The 22,193-nt window shown below is 53.8% G+C and overlaps 1 protein-coding gene across 4 annotated transcripts in view; it reads right to left on the reverse strand.

Moving 5' to 3' along the window:
- The window catches only part of LINGO1 (leucine rich repeat and Ig domain containing 1), a 227,063-nt gene extending 205,175 nt beyond the window's left edge, over positions 1-21,888 (reverse strand). The window contains exons 1-2 of one of the 4 annotated variants that reach the window (XM_068957892.1): positions 10,353-10,574; positions 8,942-9,097 (exon numbers count right to left, since the gene is read on the reverse strand). The gene's annotated coding sequence lies outside the window, so the exon portion shown is untranslated. Of the gene's footprint in view, positions 1-8,941; positions 9,098-10,352; positions 10,575-21,771 lie in introns of those variants that run through there. The other 3 variants (XR_011143635.1, XM_068957895.1, XM_068957897.1) reach the window with 3 other exon arrangements.
- Positions 21,889-22,193: the final 305 nt, after the last annotated feature.

The following is a 22,193-nucleotide window of genomic DNA, read 5'->3' on the forward strand; positions in this document are numbered from 1 at the left end:
GTTACAGTGCCAGGGAGAAGGGAAGGATAACTTCAGGAGGAAAACACGAGACAACCTGCCAGAAACCCAGATCCCCAGCTCCCTGCAGAGCCAGGAACAGACCCGTGGAAGCGGGTGCTCGGAGGCGGCTGGGGAGCCCCTCGGAGAGGCGCCCGCCCAGGGAACACAGGTCTTATTTTACATGAGTCAAGACCTAATAGCAACAGAGATCAGTATAGTAAAGCAATTCAAGGAGGAGACTTCGGTTTAATCTGCAGGTGCTTTCTTTCTGCGGCCGCTTGCAGCAAGAGCCAACAGCACAGCAGCCCCTCGCGCGCACCTACACCAACCCTGCGCCCACGCGGACAGCCCGCTGGGCTGGCGGACGTGCGGGACCCGCTGGAGAGGGGCAGCAGGCTGTGGAAAGGGGACAATTAAAGCAGGTGTCACTGCTTTCCAAGCTCCTTATTCAGGCCCCTGAAATAAGTTGCACCGGAGTCAGTCCCCTCAGCTTCTCCTCTGATCTTGGCACCTTATTCTCAGACTCCAGCCTGGGCCAAGCACACTGTTAATTAGCTACGCTAATTAATCACAGTTCCCATTGTTTATTCTTTTGTTCTTTCAAGCCCCCGCCACATCCGTGGCCAGGCACAGGCTGGCGCTGCCTGGAGCAGTACGCTGGCAATCATTTTCAGCAAGCACCGACACAGCTCCAAAATTAAGCTGTTAGATATTAACGGAGATGCCCTGCATCCACCTCCCAGTAAACAGATGGTCACTAATCTCATTAGATCATTGACACCACTGAGACAGGGCACAAAGCAGACAGGCCGGGAGCGCACACATCTCCATCTCGGCATCCCATCTGCAGCCCCCCAGCACCACGGACCAGGGGAGCGAGCACCAGACCCCAGTCCCTCCTGTGCTGGCTAGAAGCAAATCCCAAGAAGCAGCACAGTTTAAGAGCAGGTGTGGGGCTGAGGCAGGAGGTCCCTAGCTCTGGCCCATGGAAGGACAGCACCAGGAGGAGTTCCTTGCTCCTTGGCAGCTCTTCAGCCCTCCTCTCCCGGCCCATTAATGCCAAAGATGGAGATGCCCAGAGTCCATCTGTCCATCTTCCACCTGGAGCCAGCTTGGGGGGCATTGTGAAGACAGGTGCTCCAGGGATGCAGTCCCAGGCCATCATAGCTGCTGCACAGCATTTGGCATCGTGCATCATTCCTGCAGGGCAAAGGAAGCATAGAGGCCCCAGAAGGCAGGACCAAGGTCTCCAGCTCCAGCATCATCCATAAGCCAGAGCATCTCTCCCCTCTGACCAGCATCAGGCAGGAATCCCCTCCTCACCACCCACACCACACACCATTGCACACCAACAGCAATCCCACGCTGCCACCCTGCTGCTCACCACCCCCCACTAATCCCCACGTGCACGGAAATCCTGCCATTGTGGTCACCCACCCCACTGCCCGAGCATTAGCCTGCAATCTCCGAGCAGCTAATCTCCGGAAAGCCTGGCTGCTGCGGGCTGAGCTGGACCACAAGGCTCAGCTCATGGCAGGCCAGCCTCTGCTCTCCCTGCCACTTTGCTCCACCAGCACCACACAGGACATGTCCGTCTGCAATACCCTGGGACCTCACTGTGCACCTGACAGCTGGTCCTGCCACCACAGCAAGCACTAAATAAACCCTCACCACCACGGGCTGCCTCCCTGCTCGCCTCTCCTCTGCCTCCAGAGACCCCCAGGGAAAAGCCCTGTTTGGGAGCATGGAAACCTGCTGTGAGCATCCCCACTGAGCTCAGGGCCCTGCTGTTTTTGATCTCCTTTCCCACCAGCTCTGAGGTTGGGGTAATATTAATGGTGCTGATTAGCCCAGCCTTGACCTTCCTCCAGCTGAAATAAATCCAGCAGCTCTCCGATCCTCTCACTGGGAGTTAAGCCATTTATTTGCATTTTCTAAGCTTTCACCTCCCACTCTCCCTTCACTCACCTGCATGATCAGGGCAGCTCAGTAGGATTTCCCACCCACCCAGGGGGCAAACCTGGGGCCATCAGGTCTGGTGGGGGCAGAAGCCCCCAGCCCCACAGCTCGGGTTCCCCACCAAGCCCGGTGCACATCTTTTGGGTGCTGGCTGGCAACTCCCAGCTCTGCCACCAGCGTAGTCCTGCTGCTGAAGGACAGGGACAACGCTGACAGAAGCTGCACGTCCAACTTGTCATGACTTTGGAGGTGAGTGGGCTTTGCCTTCCTCCAAGAGGGAATCCGTTACGTCAAATGCTCAGCACACCATGGTGGGGAAAGGAGAGGACACTCCGGCTTTGACTCAGTCCTCACCCTACCCAGGGCTAACAGCCAGTGCTTTCAGGCTGTGCCGAGGATGAACCTGACAGGCCATTGCCTCTCTGCTTGCTCCCTTTTGTCAGGGCTTTTTTTTAAACAGATATTTTTGCGAAAGAAACACCAAGAGGAGAGAAAAGAAATGTTAGTCCAAGCGGAGCCTGTGTTGTTAAACGCAGAGAAATTGAAGTCTACAGACCGAAAGAGGCCAAGGTTTCTAGGCTTTGACATAGCTGACAAGCTGTAGCACAATGAGAAAATACCCACACAGAAATAGCCAGGCAGGATAAAGGATTTACTGCTTCTTTCACAAAAAAGAAAAGAATAAGCTTAAACACTCCATTTAGGAGCTGTAAAAAACACACACACACAGATCTGCAGGAAGAATATTTGAGCAGCAGGATTACCAGGAGGTGAAGGAAAAACCAAATCCTGCCGGTCCAGAGTGCAGGAAAGGATGCTGGGCCCCAGCCCTCTGGGCAGAGCAGCCACAGAGTCACAGCTTTTCCAGGAAGCTGGTCACAGGCCTCCCCTAACCTCTGATCAACACCTTGCAGCGAGCGTGCAACACACAAGTCATCTTGGAGCCACCCTCTGCCTGCCCCAGGTGCCCGACCCTGGTGTGCATAGCCCAGGCACTACCAGCCACTCACACATGGCTTTGGCCCTGGTCACGTGAGCAACCCATCACCATTGCTCAAAAAGCTTCTCTGCACTGTCCCTCCTGCCACAACCCCTGTCCCTGCATCAACACCACCCTCATCTGGCCAGCGGTCCGACAGCCTCCCCAAGATGCTCTTTCCCAAGGTAAGCAGACAGCAGGGACTGGTGAGCACTTCAAGGTCACATGGCTCTGGCCCTGCACTAGACTCGGTGAGAAAACATTTGGGATCCACTTCTCAAAGGTTCCTTTTGCTTCCCAGGCCCTCCACCCTCCTGCTACAGCCTCATTCCCCAGCGGCATCCAGGACTCAGTGGTCTGCTCCCAAGCCCTGCTCGCCAGGGCGTCCTCCCCACTCACACACAGTCGCTCAGGACCGGCTCCCTTTCTCTGGTGGGTTTGGTGCCATGCAAGGGGCTGCACCAGAGGGGATCAGCCAGGGCTGAGCTCCAGCTGGAGCAGATAGAAGCTCCAGTTTTCCCTTCCCTAAGTTTGGACTGGATGAAGGAATCGCTCTTCCTGTCTGGAGTCTTCTAAGCCTACTCCTTTCCCTATTTGTCTTCCACCTCATCCCTCTGGCAAGCCAGCTCACCAGCCACATCTAGTTGTCATGCCAACATCTGCATGCTCTCCTCTGTGTCTGGAGCATCTCTCCTGGACTGATCTTGCAGAGAGATTGCCCTCTAAGCTCAAATCCCTCTTCAGGGACCAGGGGTGCTGTGACATCTACTAGAAACCCTCCAACTAACGACGCTGGCCTGACAGAAATAGCGCCTGCTTTAGCTAGGGATAACAGCTTAAATACAAGCAACCAGGTGCAGAACTGCATCTATTTAACTGCGTCTCTGAATATATAACCACAGGTTTCCTGGGGCTGCAGAGCCTCATCTCACCCCACTGAAGGGCTCTGCTTCAGACCCCTGCTGGCTTGCTGTAGTTCAGTCCATGACCTCAGAAACAGAAATAAAAACTGCTCCCTGACTCATTTAGACACTTCTGCAGTGAAAAGGCGAAGGATTCTTTGCTGCCCTCCATTTCATGGAGAAACGTGTACCAGAGGCCACCTCAATCAGGCCATCGAACCAAAAGCCTGTGCCGGGCAAGAGGGAAAGGAGAGCAGGGGCTGGCAGGGGGCTTTGGAGGAGTGTTGCCACTTGTCTTTGTTGAAGTTACAGGAGGAAAGTTCTGACTTTCTCAAAAGTTTCCTCCATCTTGCGATGAAAAAGATATCTGTAGAGAAGGATGAGCACTCATGTAGCCAACAGCCCAATTTCTCCAACAGAAATATTTTAGCAGGAACTTTTTTGGATTAACCTCAGTCAGAACAGAGTACTGCAACCAGCCAGGCAAAAGGTCTTAAGCTTTTCACGGCATGAAACCAAGACTCCCAGCAGCTGGAGAACCAAACACTAGTCGACCCATCTATGGTCCTGTTGAGAAGGAAGTTAAGATGCAGCCCTCATTCCTGGGCTGAAGCAGTATCAGCTTCACAAACACTTTTACCCCCTAGCCTGAAAACGTTCATGGCAGAACAGATCAAAACATATTCCTGAAACTACCTAGTTGGAAGGGGACCTGCTGTTAGATCATTTCACCCGTTCACCCTTGGGCAGATGGAATTTCTTTGTGCCTAAGGCACACCTGATGAACACTGTCAGGTCTAGCCTTCAACATCTCCAGCCATGGTGAGTCTACAACCTTGCTTGGCAGTTTACACACTGCTTAATTGCCCTGATAGTTATGCACTGAAGTGTTTCTTGTAAAGAGCAGCTGATTTCTCAGCAGCAACAAACACTTGGGAAAGCTTTCTCCTCTCTGGCATACTCTATTGTTCATCTCCTTCACATAAAGCATTCCTAATGAAGAGGGAAAGAAGGATCTTGGCTTCTTTCAAAGTAATCTGAAATATTATATTAAAAACATGCACTGAGTGTTGACATATTTAGTGCGTTGCTTTATAAAGCAAATTGCCCGAGCTCATTCAGAGCTTGACACTATTAAGACAACATATAACTATGCAACTAGAGGGATGTCACTGCAAGAAAGGCCCACTTTTGTGAAGTATACAGCACCTATCCAAGCAGCAAGACACCTCCCACTCTGACTTCAGCAGGAGCCGAAAGCAATCAGCCTCATTCAGCATCTCTCAGAACTGAGCCCCAAAGGAAGAGCAGCAAGGGATGTTCAAGCACCACTAAACGTGTTAACTCATGTACGAGGATCACAGCAGTTTTCATACCCATTAACCCTCCATGCACAACATATCAGCTCCTCATCAAGAGGTCCTCAGACTTTTGAGGCTGGGAAGACATGTGACTTGGCACACCAAGCCCAAATGGCAATGCCTGCATTATGGAAGCAACCCCTAGGATTTCCCTCCCCACACCAAATTCAATTCCTTGGAAATGGGCAGAAAGTCTCAGTTTAGTAGGTTGCAAGCTGGGAGACATCTGGGTTACTCTCTTTGCAAGCTGGGATACATCTGGGTTTCTCTCTACTAAAAGCGAGAGGTAAGAAGACAACCCCTCCTCAATGTGGGCAGCAAAGAGCTTGTGTGAGCACATGAACAGTCTAGAGCTAGAAACACCAAAAAGCTGCAATTTCTGTCTAAGCTTCAAGTGAAAAACCTTTTAACAATGCAGCAGTCAGATCTTAGAGCCACCACAGACTTCAGTCCTTCCTGCTACAAGTGCAAGGTGCAGTCCTCAGATCTGCCTTTGCTAGCAGGAACACATAGCACAGCTGCAAGCAGCGATACTGAGGAATCCACACATTTCTCCGCTCCGAGGAACAGAAAGGCACAAAGCTGCGAAGCGCTCATCAGGACAGCAGGCCAGAAGTTTTAATAGCGTTTGCCATAGTGGCTTTGGGAAAACTTTCATTAAAAGTTAAAATCTGTGTTGAAACACACGCGCACACAAAACAGCCCACATCCAACCCCTAGTAGTCAAGGTACTGTTTTTTTTCCCTCCCTTATACTTTTTAGGGCAGAAACAAAATCAAAGTGGAGTAGAGGAGACATGTCCACCTGGATGCCTATGGGGTGAGCAGCAGGCGGGGGGGGGGGGGGGGGCAGCAAGACCAAGTGGTACCAAGTAATACCCCGGGGCAGATGAAGAGAGGGACAGAAAAGGAAGGGGAGACATTTGGGGTTTCTCCTCAAGTTTCTGAACATGGGGAGCCGTCTGTCAAGGCCCCCACGCAGCTGGGTTTCACCCTGTGCCTGGCATATGCCGGGTCCCTGCAGAGCTCTGTTTCTTTCACTGGATGCCTTTGAAGTATTCCAGGCTCCGCTGCAACAGGATTTTCCAGACATTAAACTGATGCTTAGAAAACAAATAGATATAGAAAAAGCTTTTGTTATGAGGCTGGTTTGCGTCCAAAAGGAGCCCAGGGGCAGACTAAGGTAAGAAACAGTGTCTTAACAGCCTCTTGCCAAAGGCACGCGTGAGATACGGCTCTCTGCAGACTCATGGACCACTTCACCTACGTGTTGTTTTTCCAAGATAGGGGCACAAGAGACATAGGTTTTCTAGCACTATCTTCTGCCCTGAACATTAGCCCTAGCCAAGGCCATACAGGACAAAAGCCCAGACAACCTCAGAAGAGGCTTTGCATTGACTTCCTCAGACACAGGTGCCCGAGCTGAGCACAGATCATCACCCGCCACAGCCCTGTTAAGCACCTTCTCCTCCATCCCAGAGCACGCAGGTAGGAGTCTCCTACCTCTCTAGGAAGGTTGAAAGCCAAAGCTGCTTGCAAGACAGAGATAAGGCCGTCTTAAAGCAAGGATGGAGACCTGCATTCCTACCTTAATAACATGTACTGCCGCAGTCTCCAGCTGACAGGAAGCCTTTCCTGCCCATGCGTCACCTGCATTGGGCGTCTATCAAAGATGATCCCCACGCCAAAGAAAAGCTACCTAAAGACAGGACAGGTACCAGGCAGGGAGGAAGACAGGGTACAGACAGGGCAGGGCCAGCATTAGCCAGGTAGCAGGCAGTGACACGTGCCAGGTATCCTGACTCTGTGTGCTGCCCACCAGCACGTCGGTTCTCCTGCAGGGGCCAGATGTTTTGATGCTGGCAATTCTGCCATATCCTGCGCTGCTGTGAGCAGCGCCCTGGCACATCTTGAAAGGCTGCTGGCATCAAGACAGATATCTCAAGAGAGAAGTGACCAGCACTGCTCTTCCTCTAACACATGAGGAACATAAGAGAAGGAAAGGGAACTGGAGTGGGGGAGAGGGGTCAGGAAGGGAGGGAATCCCTGAAAGCCACTGTAAAAGTGTCAGCACTGAGAATATGGCATGATTTTATCATGCTCCCATCTGAACAACCTGCAGTGCTATTAATTATTCAGCCATGGAAAGTCACATTTAAGGCAGCCACACACACCCCATTTGTGATGGAGGGGCAGAGCTCTACGGGTCTTCACAGACACTCCTCCTTGCTTTGGCTAAAGTACACAGCAGATTTTATCCTTTCTAGGCTCAGATTCACTTTCTGCAGATCACCTCCCATTCTCCTAGGCAGGAAGTGTTCTGTATGCATCACCTGAGAGCTCATCATGTTTTTGGGCCCGACGCTTGCAAGGATGGCCCTTCCCCATCAGCTGCCCAGAGGGACCTCAGGTTCTGCACATCCAGCTCCCTGCTCACAAAGCTGGCCTCAACCGCAGACGGGGCCACCTGCAACACAGACTGGAGTGTCACAGGACAGGCAGGCCGCATCCACAGTCACCACTTTGTAGCGCTCCATCTCCTCTCTTGCCCACACCTATCCAAAGCCCTAAGAAAGGCAAAAAAAAGAGGGATATGGCATATGTCCTTTTGCAAAGGATCACCTCCTTTTCCACCCTGCTCTGGAGACGGCAGCCCTCAGTGACGATCCTGTCTTGCCCTCTAAGCAATCCTATACTTGAAAGAGGTCTCAGCATCTGGGCAGAGAAAGACATAGCCAGAAGCCCTGACCAGCACACAGGGCTGGACCACGCACAGGGAAAGTCCAGAGCCCAGAGCTACAAAAACAGCTCTGCAGTGGTGAGCAGCAGGCAGCACCACAGTTGCACAAGGGGAGCCTGAGAAGGGCAACTTAGAAATTAAAGCATTTGTCTGGGATTTGGGAACCAATCCCAGATTCAAAACTCTAATATTTGGGGAGGAGTAGGGAGCAGGTCACAGAGACATGAGCCAAAATCCCTAAAGGACACTCAAGTGCATTTACCCATGGTCTGACTCCATCTGCAAGATTCTGTCCTTCGTGTGAAGTCCTTTTTACCCAGGACAGGTTGGCACAGCTAGGGCAGGTTTGAATTGGACAGCTCAGTACCAGCACATACTGCCCCACTCCAGAATGCAACTAAAGCACCTCAGCCACCCAAGCAGCAGATGGACCACCAGAAGCCCCCAGCTCACAGCAGACCCCCAACCCCTTTGCTTACCATAAAAGTGTTTCACTTTGCAAGGGCCTACTTCCCATTAGTCACACAGGGAGAGACCACCTTCTTATGACTCAGAGCCCAGAGGCCCATAGAGCACGTTCAGCAATGCCTCTGCATTTGGTCACGCCTGCTGCTCCTACCCTTCTGTTCCTCTCCAAACTTCCTTGTGTTTTATCAGCACTAGCGACCAGGAAGCTTCCCTACAAAACCACTTACTTTGGAGAGACCCACTGAGCAAAAGGAAGGCATCACAATAGATTAGAGGGACCCAGGGCTCTCTCATTTGTATTCCAGCCCAGCCACAGCCTTCAATATGGCCGAGAAAAGCAAGGCAAGACAAGGCCTATAGAGAATGTCTGAAGATTATTTCTCTCAGATTCCAATTTATTTTCCATCATTAATGCTTTTGAAAACCCAACACGTCCTGCAAACGAAAAGAGCATGTTAAGCATTCAGAGTTGAAAAGGAATAAAAAAAGAGCACACACCTAGCACACACACTTAACCATTGTATCAAGCTCACCAGGGAGGTTTGGCGATGGCACCAGACACCCTCCTAACAATGCAGCTAAGAGATGAGCCTCTAGGGCAAGCCGAGCACCATCCTCTCTCAGCAGATACAACGCTAATCCTCCTCCACTGATTTCAGAGATGTCCATTCAAGCCTCTTCCTACAGTCCTGGAAAAGCAAGGACATTAGCCAAGAAAACAGAGGATGATAGTTTAAGTCAAGAGCTATGAACATTTCACATTGACAGAAAGGAGGAAGTACCGGGGGAGAGCAAGTATAAAGGTTTGCGTGAAGAATGAGACAAGCTGGAGTTTTCCATAAAGTAGAGAAAATTGCTTTTGCCAGCTATCTGCAGTTTTAAAGCAATTACATTTGGGGGAATGCCGAGAGCATGCCTGAGTGCTGCACACATGGTATGTGTGTTTTAAAAATGCAAGAACCAAGCTCACAAAAAAAAAGGAGAAAATCTCTTTTAAAAAAAAAGTGACTTGATGCAGTAGGTACTGAGAAAATAAAAACATTTATATCTCAGAGAACGGACACAGCTTGGAGGCATCCTGACAACCCAGCAAGAGGACAATAGCACGCTCAGGAAAGGAGATGGAACCCACAAGATGCTCCAGGCTTGTCAGGAGTAAGAAGTCCTGCCACAGTATCACTGCCCTTTATATACCAGGACATACCAGAGCCAGCAACCAGGCTGGAGGGCTGTCAGGGCAGGAACTACAGGCACACCAAGGCAAAGAAGTTACCCATGAAAACCCTTCCCTGAGTGACAAACGCAAACTGGGACCATACGATGCTGTCTGTTCTTTGGGGAGAGGATGCCAAAACAGTTTAAGGCACATCCCACCCTCTGAGATGGAGCAATCGCCTCCTGCCACAGCCCTATTTGCAGTCTCCCATGTGCCCTATGGCAACCTAAGCAATTTCTTAGCCCAAAGTGTAACCAATACAATTTCAGCTTCTTTAACGTAGCTAATCAACTGAAAAGAGGAGAACTGCAGCTCCTCTCCAGGGCCTGGAGCCATTCAGAGGGCAGCACGGCTCTCACCACAGTGCCCTGCTTTTCCTTCTCTACGCATAGCACTTCCTTGCAGATCCAGTAAACTATTCAAGCACGTTCAAGAGACAGATCTTTCCTAGCTGCATCACTGTTTCCATCCCTGCAACCAGAGACCACAACAGGATTGTGGCCTTTGTGTAGTAGCAGACTACATCCTTAAAGTAGTCTGCTAAAAACCAGGCTCCGCCAGCAAGTTCTACCCATTGCCAAAGCCCCAGGACCACCTGCCTCCAGGTTGGCTACAGAAAAGCCCCAGGGAGCAGAAAGTACACAGCTGGAACAGCAGCAAGAGACAGCATCTCAAGCACCAGAACAGTACAAATCACAGCAGAAAGGGTCAGTTATATCTCTCCTTACTGAAAACAGCAAAGACGGCAAACAGCGAGGATCACTTGGATTGGCAGGTGAACAGTGAACAACTGCAAGAACAATTACAGCATTTTTGGTATTGATTCAGCCCAGGGAGCCCTCGGAGGGGTGGAGGTACCCAGCATCCGCTCGCTCCACCCGAGCGCCGGCAATCAAGGGAGACTTCCATTAACAGCTCCTGTTTCACACGCGCACAGAAAATCCCTCCCCTCCCCGAAAGCTCTGACGACACAGCAGCTGAGCCTTGCTGGGTGGAGCCGAGATGGTGTTCGCTTTAATTAAAACACCATTCACCCTAGGCTTTCACACTCCGGCTGTTCACGCTGGAGGAACACTAACAAGCAAGAGCCGCTGCAGCCAGCGGGAATCAGGGCCAGGTCTCATTGTGCTTAGACATCTTTGATAAAGTGCTGTTGCAAGATGAAATATTTCAATTGGAGCCGCCTTAATATTTCTGTTTAAGAACCTGTGGGCTGCCCCAGAAACCCAGTAAGCACTCCTCCACCTACCAATTACAGCCTTTCCAGCTCCAGATTTAAACAGGGAGGCAACAGCTTTATTTGGTCCTAGATGAGAAGTTCCTTGAAGCTATAAGAAATATTTCTCATCTTTCCCCTACAGACCCTCACTCTTCATTCTGACCTGCTGGAATTAGAAAGGATCCCAGGCCACAAACACATCTTCTCTAATTACCAAGGTGGCAGGGGCTCAGCTGCCCAGATCCCCAAAGTTGCTGTATTGACTGCTGCCAGCACTGCTTAGACATCCAATCTATCAGCTGGATGCCCCTTTTACTTTCCAGCAGTGCATGCTCCCCTTGTCTTTATCTGTTTCAGGGACAGGGGCAGGAAGAAGAGAAGTGGCATCCGCAGCTGCTGGTGAAAGATCCCCTTTTAAAAGAATCATTGTTCTGCTATTATTACCAACTCTTACCAAGTGGAATTGAGACGTGAAGTAGATTTGTGCCCAAGATAATGACATTTATTAGACAAGCTATTGAGGGGAAAACAAAAGGTAACAGTGGAGAGCCACTATCAGCAACGCTAAAGAAAAAAATCCATTGAGAATACAAAGCAGGGCAGTACTAATAGTTGGTGCTTCCCATCAATGAATGGAAACCTTGAGCAGTCTCTTAACAACACTGGGGGAGGGATGGTCAGAGTCACTGAGCAAGAGGCGACAAATATCCACGTGCACGAAGGTGGCAGCACCAGCCTGCTCAGTCTCACCAGGCCCCTACCAGGGACGGCACGTGTGAGAGCTGGCCAGGCCCCTCATCCTCAGCACATTGGGGTACACACGCCTACCGGGGGCTCACGAGACTGTAATCCTTACTCTTCCAGAGCAGTGCTCCATTTCATGGAGCCTCTCGCACATGGGGGTCTTCCAAGGAAAAGAGTTGCTCAGGACCTCACACCTAGCCTCATCTCAGCCTGGAGATCACCAGGTCTTCAGAGCATGCAGCTCAACACATGAGATTCAGTCGAACGCTTTGGGAAACAGTTGACAAAATAATGCTAATAAGCCATTTCACATTTCTGCACAAGCCCCAACCCAAGGTTTCCTCCAGCTTCCCAGTTCTGGGTTGCCTCTACCACATGCAGTCCAGGCAGGGCTTGCCCGCCCAGGGGACTGCGGCACCCCTGGGCACTGGCTGCTTTGGGTTTCAGCTCTACCTTCTGAGAAGCCTTCTTCCCAGGAACCTTGTTTGTCACTCTTCTGAAGCACCCTGCCCTCACCACCACTTTGGTATCCCTTTACTTCAGTCTTTCAACAGCCAAGGCAATCCAGAGCTCTCGGAGCTGAATTTCCCAAGTCAGAGGCGCTAGCCAGTGACTTCTACAGTACTTGGCTCTCCCACCTGAGCCACCCCGCACATCTCTTCCTTGGAGACTGGCCTGAGGGGAAAAGGCAACACTTGGCCTAACCTGCAAACTACTCTTTACAAGTCAGACAAGTCTCCAAGCATCTTCGCTCCGCTGTGTCAGCCCAGAGCTTACCCGCAACTTTCTCCTCAATTCTTCATGTAAGAACACCACAGGACACACCTACGCCATATGCTCCTACCACACTCAAAGGAGTCACCTCCAGAGCCAGTAACCCAGAGAAGGTTGATGCTGTGCGTGTTCTTGTACCCCATGGCCTGGTCACTGCAGAAAGGGGGAGGAAAAACGATCTTGTTCAGCAGCTCCCTAAAACAGCTGGGGCCCTTCATTAATGCCAGATTAATCCTGTGATTAATCCCATGGAAAATGCCTTGAAAAATCATGAATCCATTTAGATTTATTAGATTAAAAGGAAGAGAGTCCTACCCCTTTCCTCCTCACTGAACAGCTATTCCCACAAAACCTTTCCGTGAAACTGTATTTCTGATGGGAGACTTTATTTTGGTTTGCTTTTTCTCCCATTAGACTCCCTCAACTCCCGTCGTGTCACGGCCGGCAGCCCAAGCCTCCAGGGACATCAGCTGGAGCCTGGGGTGGTGCTCACGCCTCTCCCACCAGCACAGATCCAGGCTGTTTTGCCTCAAATCACACCAAGATCATAGCCAAACCTACAGCCAGCTGCAGGGGAGCTTTTGAGAGCTCGCAGAAGACTTGCTCAGATTTTGAGACAACTGGCCCTTGCTCTAAGGCCAGACCATGGCAGAGACCTCTGGGAAAACACCGCTGAGACTGCGGCTGCTGAACGACTGCTGGTCTAGACCTCGGCGGTTTCTTGTTTTAAATTTCCAGCCTCGACTTAAACATAAAAAGTCCCCAAATCCCTAGTCCCAAAGCCAGCCCTCAGGAAAACTTGCTTTCACACCAAGACTTCTTCATGGCGACCCTCGTCCCCGGCGGAGGCTGGCGCGGCAGGCTCAGGTAAGAGCCAAGGGCGGAGGACAGCGAGCCAGGACGGGAACGTGAGGGTGTCCCTGCAGCCAAGCCGCTCCGGAAAAATTTATTGCTTGTGACACATTGTCAAAGTGAGACGCGCCTCATTAATCAGAGCTGAAGCAAACAAGAACACTCCTTAGCGAATTAGAAAAAATTAGGGAGGCTCTCCGGAGCCTAACAGCCTCCCTCGTCCCCCGGCTCCTGGGGCCGGGGAGCAGGACACGATCACGTCCGCCGCCGTCTAACCCGGGGGGCCAGGCAGCACCACGTAAAACACCTCCTCACCCGCGGGACTCGTGATGCTCGCCTCTTCCCACCCCGGGAAAGAAAACGCGACAACTTTAAACACGGCTTCGCCTCGGCTGCAGCCGTTTTGCATAAGCTATGCAGCAGACCGCCTTCGTTAGCGCGCGTAACCGCAGGGCAGCCTGCTGCTCCCTGCTCCGGAGGGCTTTGTTTTAAATAGCAATCGGCTCAGTCCATGAATTATGCCAGCGACGGTGCAAGCAGCGCTTTGCTTTGGGTTTCACTGCCGGGGCCGTGGTGAGGTAGGAGCCCGGCACCGTGCGAGCGCGACCTCCTCCCTGCATGGAGATATTCAGCTTCACTCCCCTCTGCTTTCCGTCCTCCCTCCGTCTGGCACGAGGCCACCTCCCTCTCCCCGCAGAGGCTAGCGTCGGCTCGGAGGAGCAAACCCCCGGGCAAGGAGCTGCCACCGGCCAGCGCCATCCCCACGGCCACCCCCTCACCGCGGGCAGCTCCAGAGGGTTCATCGGACAGCGCCGCGGGAACAGACCCGAGCAACAGCTTTTCCCCCTCCCCTTCAGCGAAACAGCCAATTCCCAGGTTTAAATAAGCAGCAGCAGGTCAGGGAAGCTGGCAACCGCCAGGTGCAACACGCGGCCGGCTGCAGAAACGCAGACCTCGAGCAGCCACGCCGGCACTCGGCGACTTCTAAAGTAAGAGGCTTCATTTCATAGTTCCTAGAGCGGTTTTGTTTCCCAGCTCCTGAAAAAGAACTGACTGACTGACTGCTCCAAAGCAGCGTTTTCTGCTACGGGGAAAAAAGGAGAAAAAAAAAATCTATTTTTAAAATTATGGTTTTGTACTTTTTTCTTTTTAATGACACGGCTTTCCTTTGTCAGTTAAGCTGAGCTGACACAAGCTTTTTTGTTTACTTGTTTTCCAAGATTTATCAACCAGGGGAATCCTCCAGGTCGTTCCTGCCTTGCCCGCGGCACCCCGAAGTTTTGCACCGCCGCTCTTCGCCCCAGCCTTCCCGCCGCTGCAGAGCTCGGCCCGCGCCGTGGGGTCCTGCAAGCGCCCGAGCCCTCCGCTTTCCAAATCCGGCACCGAGCAGCCCAGGAGCTGAAGTCGGACCCCGGAAAGCCCAGCAGATCCGTCAGGCGGGTCCAACAGTGCAGAACAAGCCTGTTTTTCTCTGCACAGGGATAGGGGGGCGCCGCAGAAAAACGAGCGGCTTTCACCCGGGTAACACCTCCAATTCCCAACCAAGGAGCCCAAAGAAGAGACAACTCTGCTCCACCTACACAAGCACCAAACAAGAGAAGGGAGAGCCTGGATTCGGACGGTTTCCAAGATAACATCCTCACGGCACAGTCCCTGCTCCCCGCAGCAGCCAGCGCAGAGGCACAGCTCACCACACACAGCCACCTCCTATCACTAAAACACAACCGCTGCCACCAAAGCCCTCCCTAGCACGCACTGCGGCCAGGGGAGGATTTGGGAAGCAGAGCTGTGCACAGACACACAAGCCTGGAGTTACCAGCAGGGTGCAGCCAGCACCTCGCAGGGCTCCACATGCCACCGGAAAGGATCCCCTTTAGAGCAAAAAGGGGACACGTGAAATAGCTGAGCAAGACTAACCCGCAGGGATTGCAAGGAGCAGCACAGACTCACCTTGCTGCCTGGATGCCTGCTAGGAGAGCGGATGCCCAACCACCTCTGCCAGGGCCAAACCAGCCCCAGCTGCTCCCCCAGGGCTCATATAGCCCCTGCAGGGAGCCCCGCAGGTGTCCAGCATCTCCTCCCCTCCCGGGCTGCCAGCTCGCTCCCTGCCCTTTTGCAGCCACGCACAGCTGTAGCCCTTTTGGCTGCTGAAGTCAGGTCCGAATCGCTACCCCGGGGACTGCAGCGGCTCGCAGAACGAAACAGCGAGCGGAGTCTGCTGCTGCCGCGTCCCACTGCCCGCCGCGATGCTCGTGCCCGGGGCAGGCGCGAGAAGCGGGTGCACGCCGGGCCCAGCGCCCCAGGGCTGACTGCCCCGACGCCGGCTTTCTGGTGCACGGCACGGCGGGGACCGGCAGGAGTCAAAAGGCCCCGCTGAGCCCAGCGTCTCCCCGTGCTAGTTGTTGCACTGAGGAAGGAACAAACAGCAGCACCGGGCAGGCTAAAGCCAGCCCTCAGTTGCGTTTTCCTAAATTAAACAATAAACTAGGAGCTGTTTCTGCTTTTCCTTACGCTGCGTTTCCTTATTAATCCCCACAGTAAACACAAAGGGAAAAGAAACAATTAACCTAAGAGGGATGCTTTCTGTTTAAAGCTACAACTTGGTGCTAAAGGCAGACAACGGCCCGGCAACGGCAAACGGGTCTCAGAAGCGCTAAGGACCAGACCGCAAGGATCAGCCAGCGCCTGCCAGGGACCAGGGACGCCTTGCACAGCAGATCTTCACCTCCGCCGCTCCCAGGGCCGAACGCAGCGTTGGCCATCCTAGAGCTGCGCGGAGCCAGGTCGTCAGAGCCGCAGCGCCGTGACGCCTCCCCGGGGAGCCGCGGCAGCGGGCGCAGGGGCATGGACACCGTGCCAGCCCCTGGCACGGGCGCTGCCGGGCAGCAAAGCAGCTCAGCGGGGCCCTTTGCAAAACCCCTTTTCAGGCTTTGTCACCTCCAGGGCCGCGGCAGCGGTCCCTCCGCGCGGCGGCTGGGTGCCCCGGCACGGCGCAGGCTCTGCGCAGCGCCAGAGGGCCTCGGCGCACCGCAGCATCCCGGGCACGGGCTGGCGGGGAGGGGACGGGGAGCACACCGGGCTGCAGGGAGTCGTCGGGAGGCACAACGCAATTTCTTGCCTGGACATGGGCCAGGACGTGGGAACTAACACCCTGCTCCTGGTGACTAATACGGTACAATGCTGTTTTAATGAGAAATGGTCATTCGAAGCTTAACATCTCTGCTGGCAAGTCCCCCCGCCTCCTTCCCCTGTAGCTGTTTCCTGGACAGTGCACCGAGCTAATTAATTACAGAGCACAATCCAATCAGTCAGGCCATCCTATTTCAGTTAAAGGCTTTTAAGAGATAATGCCATGAAACTGCAGATGGACTGGGCTGGCCCGAGCCTCCGCCAGCGCTGGGGTCAGGAGCTGTCGCTCTGCTACGCTTTGAGTTGAAGGCTCAGATCCAAACACACCGAAAACAATTCAAGCACTTGCGATACTACTTGTGCATCGGGCTCCTGAGCCCATGTGCCTTAGTGAGACATGTGCGGTCTCCCTCCATTTGCATCTTGCCCATTTGTGGCTAGTTACATCTAAGGTCAGACCCTCCTAGGAGGCTGCTAACTTTATTTTGGCCCAATTCTCATGTCCCCCATGCTCAGGAGTGACCTGACATCTGTGTCTTGGGTTACGGGGCCGCAGAGCACCCCAGTCCCGGGCGGACTCTCCCAGGCTTCGGCCACCTCCGCGTGGTCCTGCAGCACCGGGGCAGGGGAACCGGGCCCCACTGATGCTCCTGTGCTGCGGCTCATGTGCTGCTCTCCTCCCACCTTGCCAACCGGGGTCTGCTCCACCTCCTCACCGCTCCCACAAGTACTGAGCAATGGCCACCGATCAGCAGCAGAGCAGCAGACTTGCTGGAGATGGCATCTGCCGTATCTGCCGTCTCCACCTCCGTGGCCCCATGGCACATCCGTCATTCCCAGGCAACGGTCGCTCCCCTTCCGAGTCGTTCTTCCTTCGCTGCGGCGCTGGAGGACTCGCGCCTCAGAAAGGGGAAATACTTTTTCAACCCTTAGGGCTGGCCGGCTTGGTTCAGCGGACTCAGGAGTTACCTTGCAAACCCAGGCCTGGCTCAGGGAGGGATTCAGAAACCTCTACCAGCCCCTAGAAAGCATCGCTTGGGGAGAGCTCTCCCCTGCCTCCTCCCTCTCCTGGCGCTGAGACCCGCAAGGCCCCGCTCCCAGGAGCTCCCTCTTGGGAGAGACGGAAAAGGAAGGGTACGGAGAGAACCTCCTTCCCTCCAGACCTGGGTGCAACCAGCTTGGATGGCAAGTGGGGATAGCAGAGTGGTTAAAGTGATAGGATGCTGGAAAAAACAGCCCCTGTATGATTATTATTGTTGTCCTTTATGTGCTAATCTCTACCTAGGATGTTCTCAGCTTTGCAGTGGTAGTTTAAATCTCCTCCCCAGGCTAAAAGTGTGGGACTTCAACCAAAAAACTCAGAAGCACTGACAAGGGAGGAGTTATCAGATTTGCAGGCCTTTGACCAGGGTGGAGGCTTGCACTAGCTCAACCCATTTGATCCTAAATCAGCGCCTGTCCCTCCCCCTGACCATGGCAACGGATTCATTCCACAGGCTCCCTTTGCAGCTCAGACAGCCTTTTTTCCTTAATCTCATCACATCTTAGGCCCAGTTGTGATCAGAACTGAGTATCTCACTGGGAGCCCTGTTGGCTTCCCAAGGCACTCACTGGAATGGTATTAAAAAATAATAATAATCATAACAGGACTTCAAAATTCACAGATTCCAAATTCATCTTCTTATAAGGAGGAGCAAAACCGAAGAGCGAGATCAGTTCAGCTCGACTGGCAGTTTGTAACGCTTGGATGTCATGTTTTCCTCTGCCTGGTTACATGGGAATGCAATGTCAATACCCCCTGAACAGCCAGAAAAACTCCTTTACTAATATTTAAGCAGACGCCTAATGTACAGGGAAGGATTCTGAAGTCAGCCTAACACCAAGGCAGGATCAGGTCTCCTTTCTGTTCTCTGATGTTGGTCCTGGTCCCTCCAAAGCACCAGCATCCCAGAAAGCTGAGACCCAGCGCCTTTGCAAACATGGAGGAGAGCAGACACCAGGGCCAGATCCTGAGCGTCTTCCAACAGCTCAGTAAGGTTGTGCTGCTTTATGCCAGCTGAGCTTGCAACGTCTCGCATTCAGTGATGGAAGCGGCTGATTCTATGATTTACTGATACTACACTTGGTTAATTTTGCCTTCCCAGGGTGAGGATAAGCTCTTGGATTTGCAGACATTTTGAAGACCGTGGTTTTAATTTTTTTTTTATTGTGTGTGCACGCGTCAAAAGGTCTTACGCTTTGATCCAAAGCCCAACAAAGTCAATGCAGGGGATATACATCAAGTCTAAACATGTTCCTGTTACAGGTGGCATCAAAAGCTTGCTGGAGGTTAAATGACTGTGGATTCTGTTCTCTCCTGGTCCAGCCCATGTCACGGCAGCTTGAGCAACCCCATGAGTTTGCACCATTGTGCTGACACAGGGAGAGCATAACCTCCAACTCGGGGCAAGAAACATCCATTCCTTATTTGGAGCTTTGCAGCACCCTACAGCTGTGTAATGACCGGAGGGACGTTTGTGAAATAACTACCAGGAGGGACAGAAAGCCTCTTCTCAGAGCCGTCCTTGGCCAGACAGCCAGCAACCCTGCATCACGGCCTTCAGCAGATGCGAATGGCTCCATACTAGCTGGATCAGGACCGTGGAGGCCGCCGTAATCAGCGCCAGTAACATTAACAAGGGTTCGCGCACAGACAACAACCTACCAGTTTTACTAATGCAAATTTGCAAGGGAACGATCTGGCTTTGGCAGAACTGGAACACAAATGCAAGTGAAACAATGACGTTCACATGGTACACAAATGGAAAGAGGTTGCCGTTGAAGTGACAACACTACGGCAAGCTGAAATCACATCAAATAACTGGGTCCTCATGAATACCCCCTACTTTCACATCTACAAAACTCGTTCTCTTACGAGAACATTTAATGAGCGTCACCCTACAACGTCAGGAACAGACGTCAGTGAGCAGCAAGGAGAGGAGCCAGAATTAACTATGGGCTGTGAGAATGAGAAATGACCAACTCCAGACCACTAACACCAACTGCTGTTACACGTTGATGAGAACCGAATGACGGCTGAATCATCACACCTAGCACAGAATAAGAAGTGGAACTAAGTCATTTTCATGGAGGGATGGGAAGGAGCACCCCAGAGAGAACAGCCAAACCCTTCTCTATGGGTGACACCTACTCTGCTCCCTGGGTTACCAGAACGGGCACAGCTACTTGGAGAACAAGTCTGAGGTGTGTATTCAAGGCAGACAGAATCTCTCAGATCCATCCACCTGTTTTAGACCCCGAAACAATGAACGCAATACAGCGACAACAATGAAACATCACAGCTTCATTCAGAAAAGCAGTGACACCACTTCCTCACATTTACATCCCACGCCAGCAGGGAGGGAGGGGGGCAGCGTTTCTTTAAAACATCTGTCCCATACCGCCCTTGGGAACGTTCAGGAATGGGGACAGAAAAGAGCTACACACATACGGATGAGCTGTAAAATAAAATATGTCCTTCTTCCTGCTGTTGTGTCCCAGGCCAACGCATTACAGAGTCTGGCCACAGAGAGGCCTCTTTTCATGGGATTGATACAGCCACCATGGGATCCCACAGCTGGAGTAACTGTAGGGGGGAGCTTCTGCTGCCTGATCCAAATCTGGCTGCATGGGTCAACGAGCCAGACACAGACAGGACAGGGAGACGAGGAGATAGAAGGTCCGCGCATCCTCGCACTGCAGCCGTAGCAGAGCGGGGACCTCCCCCACGAGCTCTGAGTTCCCCTGCTGCAGCCATTTGGAGGGGCTTTTCCCCATGGAGACCAGGATCCAAAATTCCTCAAACACTTACCGCAAGCTCCTGGAGTGGATTTCAGGGACTTGGGCAGGAGGAGGAAAGGGAAATTGTTCAATAAATCCTGAGGTCATCCCACTTAAATCCCTAGAGGACAGCTCCAGGGCACCCTGGTTCTGGAAGTAATTCGCACCTTCTTGGTGCTTTGGGCATCCCATAAAACACGGCATGTCTCATGACGGCCAGACCGAGGGCTCCCTCGGGAACTGACTGGTCCAGCCTGAAAAGATGAGCTGAAACTGGAGCAGTGAGGGAAAAGCACCAGCCCCTCAGAAGGGAGCATCAACTGGAGTTTCTGCTACCAGCCCAGAGCACCTGCTCTGCACCCAGAAAGCACCAACGAAACGCACCAGCGAATGCCCTTAGCCCTTCAGCATCCATCCTCCCTTTGCCACAGCTGTAGCACCAGGATCACTGCTGGAGCCTGCACCATCCCATTTTCTGTACCCTGATACGAACCCTTCCTAGGAGCCGCCAATTAAACCAGTGAACTGTTCTCAGCTCGGTCTCCCATGCATGAAAATGTCCTGTTATTTCGCACCTGCCAAGAGCTGTGTCCCAGTAGATTTATCTTGAACTGACACTTGAGGATAATTAAACCCCTCTCACTCTTGCCTTCACAGTGCAGCAGATAAAAGAAGAGCTCTGGGGCCCTCCAGTCGCTGTTGTGGTGGGTTGCTCCCGCACAAGTCGAGTAACATGAGAAGAGACTCTGTTTCTCAGCAGAGATGGGGGCGGGGGGCACTTTTGCAATTTGCCCTAATTCTGAAGGGGAACCGATCTAGATCTAAGATGCAGGCAGGCAGTTTCTCTAACGGGGAGGATCATCTGGTGAATGAACTGCGCTGGAAAAACCAATGTCCAGGATCAAAGTGAATCCCCTTCATCACTAAACCAGGGGTATCATCACTGAGCCTCTGTCCCTAGAGGTCCCAGCACTCCCCTCCAGTCTCATCTCTCCCAGCTCTAGCCTGAGCTGTCCAGAGCAGGGACCGGCTCCCCATCACTTTGCACACACTGCTGCTGGCACCAGCGGGTACCAGGGGCCCCTTGGGAGTCAGCTTGAAGTTGGCCTGCCTGGGGGGAGCGGGTAGCGGGGAGAGGGGTCAGCATGCCTCCCGGCAGCAGGTAGCCCCTGCGGGAGCTCGGCCCAGCTCCCGTGAGCGCTGCCTGAGGTTGCTGCGTGCATCCAACCTCAAAGCCGAGGTTCGATCGCGGTGGTTTTGAGGTTGGCACTGAGCATCTGCCATTGCACCGGGCTGGGCCTCCGGCAGCCTGGGCCGGGAGCGGTGTGTGTGTGTGTGGGGGGGGGGGGGGTGACGGAGACCAGAGCGACCCCCACCAGCCTGCCAGCCTGGCCCCGAGCGGCGCGGCTCACCGGGGGCCGCGGCGCAGCGCAGCCCCTCCCGCAGCGCGGCCGGCCACCACCCCGCTCCTGGAGGCTGCGCCAAGCGCCGGTGTCCCGGGGGTCCCGGAGGCGGCGGCAGTGCCGCCCGCAGGCGCCAGCCCCCCCCCCCCGCCCTCGCTCCCCGAGGGGGTCGGTCCGCCCGGCCCCGCGCCCCCCCGCCGCGGTTACCTCCGAGGGCGCGGGCGGCGGCGGCCGGGCGAGACGCGCCGCGCTGCTGCTGGGCTCGGCTCCGCGCGGCTGGGCGCATCCTCCGCCGGCGGCCGCTCCGGGCTCGGCTCGGAGCTCACGGCCCGGCGCGCCGGGCAGCCCGCTCCAGCGGCAGCGGCGGCGGCGGCGGCGGGGGCGAGCGCATGCCCCGGGGCTGCGGCTGCGGCGCGGCCGGCCCCGCGCAGCGCGGCTCCAGGCTCCGCTCGCCGCCGCGGCGCCGCGCAGCTCCCGCCGGCAGCCGCGCCCGCCCCCGCCTCCCGCTCCCCTCCGCGCCCGGCCCCGGTGACAAATCGCGGCGCGGAGCTGCCGCTCCGCCGCTCCTGCCGCCGCCGCCGCCGCCGCCTTTAAAGGGAGAGCGCAGCGCCCGCACGGCCCCCTCCCCG

Source organism: Struthio camelus, chromosome 12 (genome assembly GCF_040807025.1).
Source record: "Struthio camelus isolate bStrCam1 chromosome 12, bStrCam1.hap1, whole genome shotgun sequence".
Classification (NCBI taxonomy): domain Eukaryota; kingdom Metazoa; phylum Chordata; class Aves; order Struthioniformes; family Struthionidae; genus Struthio; species Struthio camelus.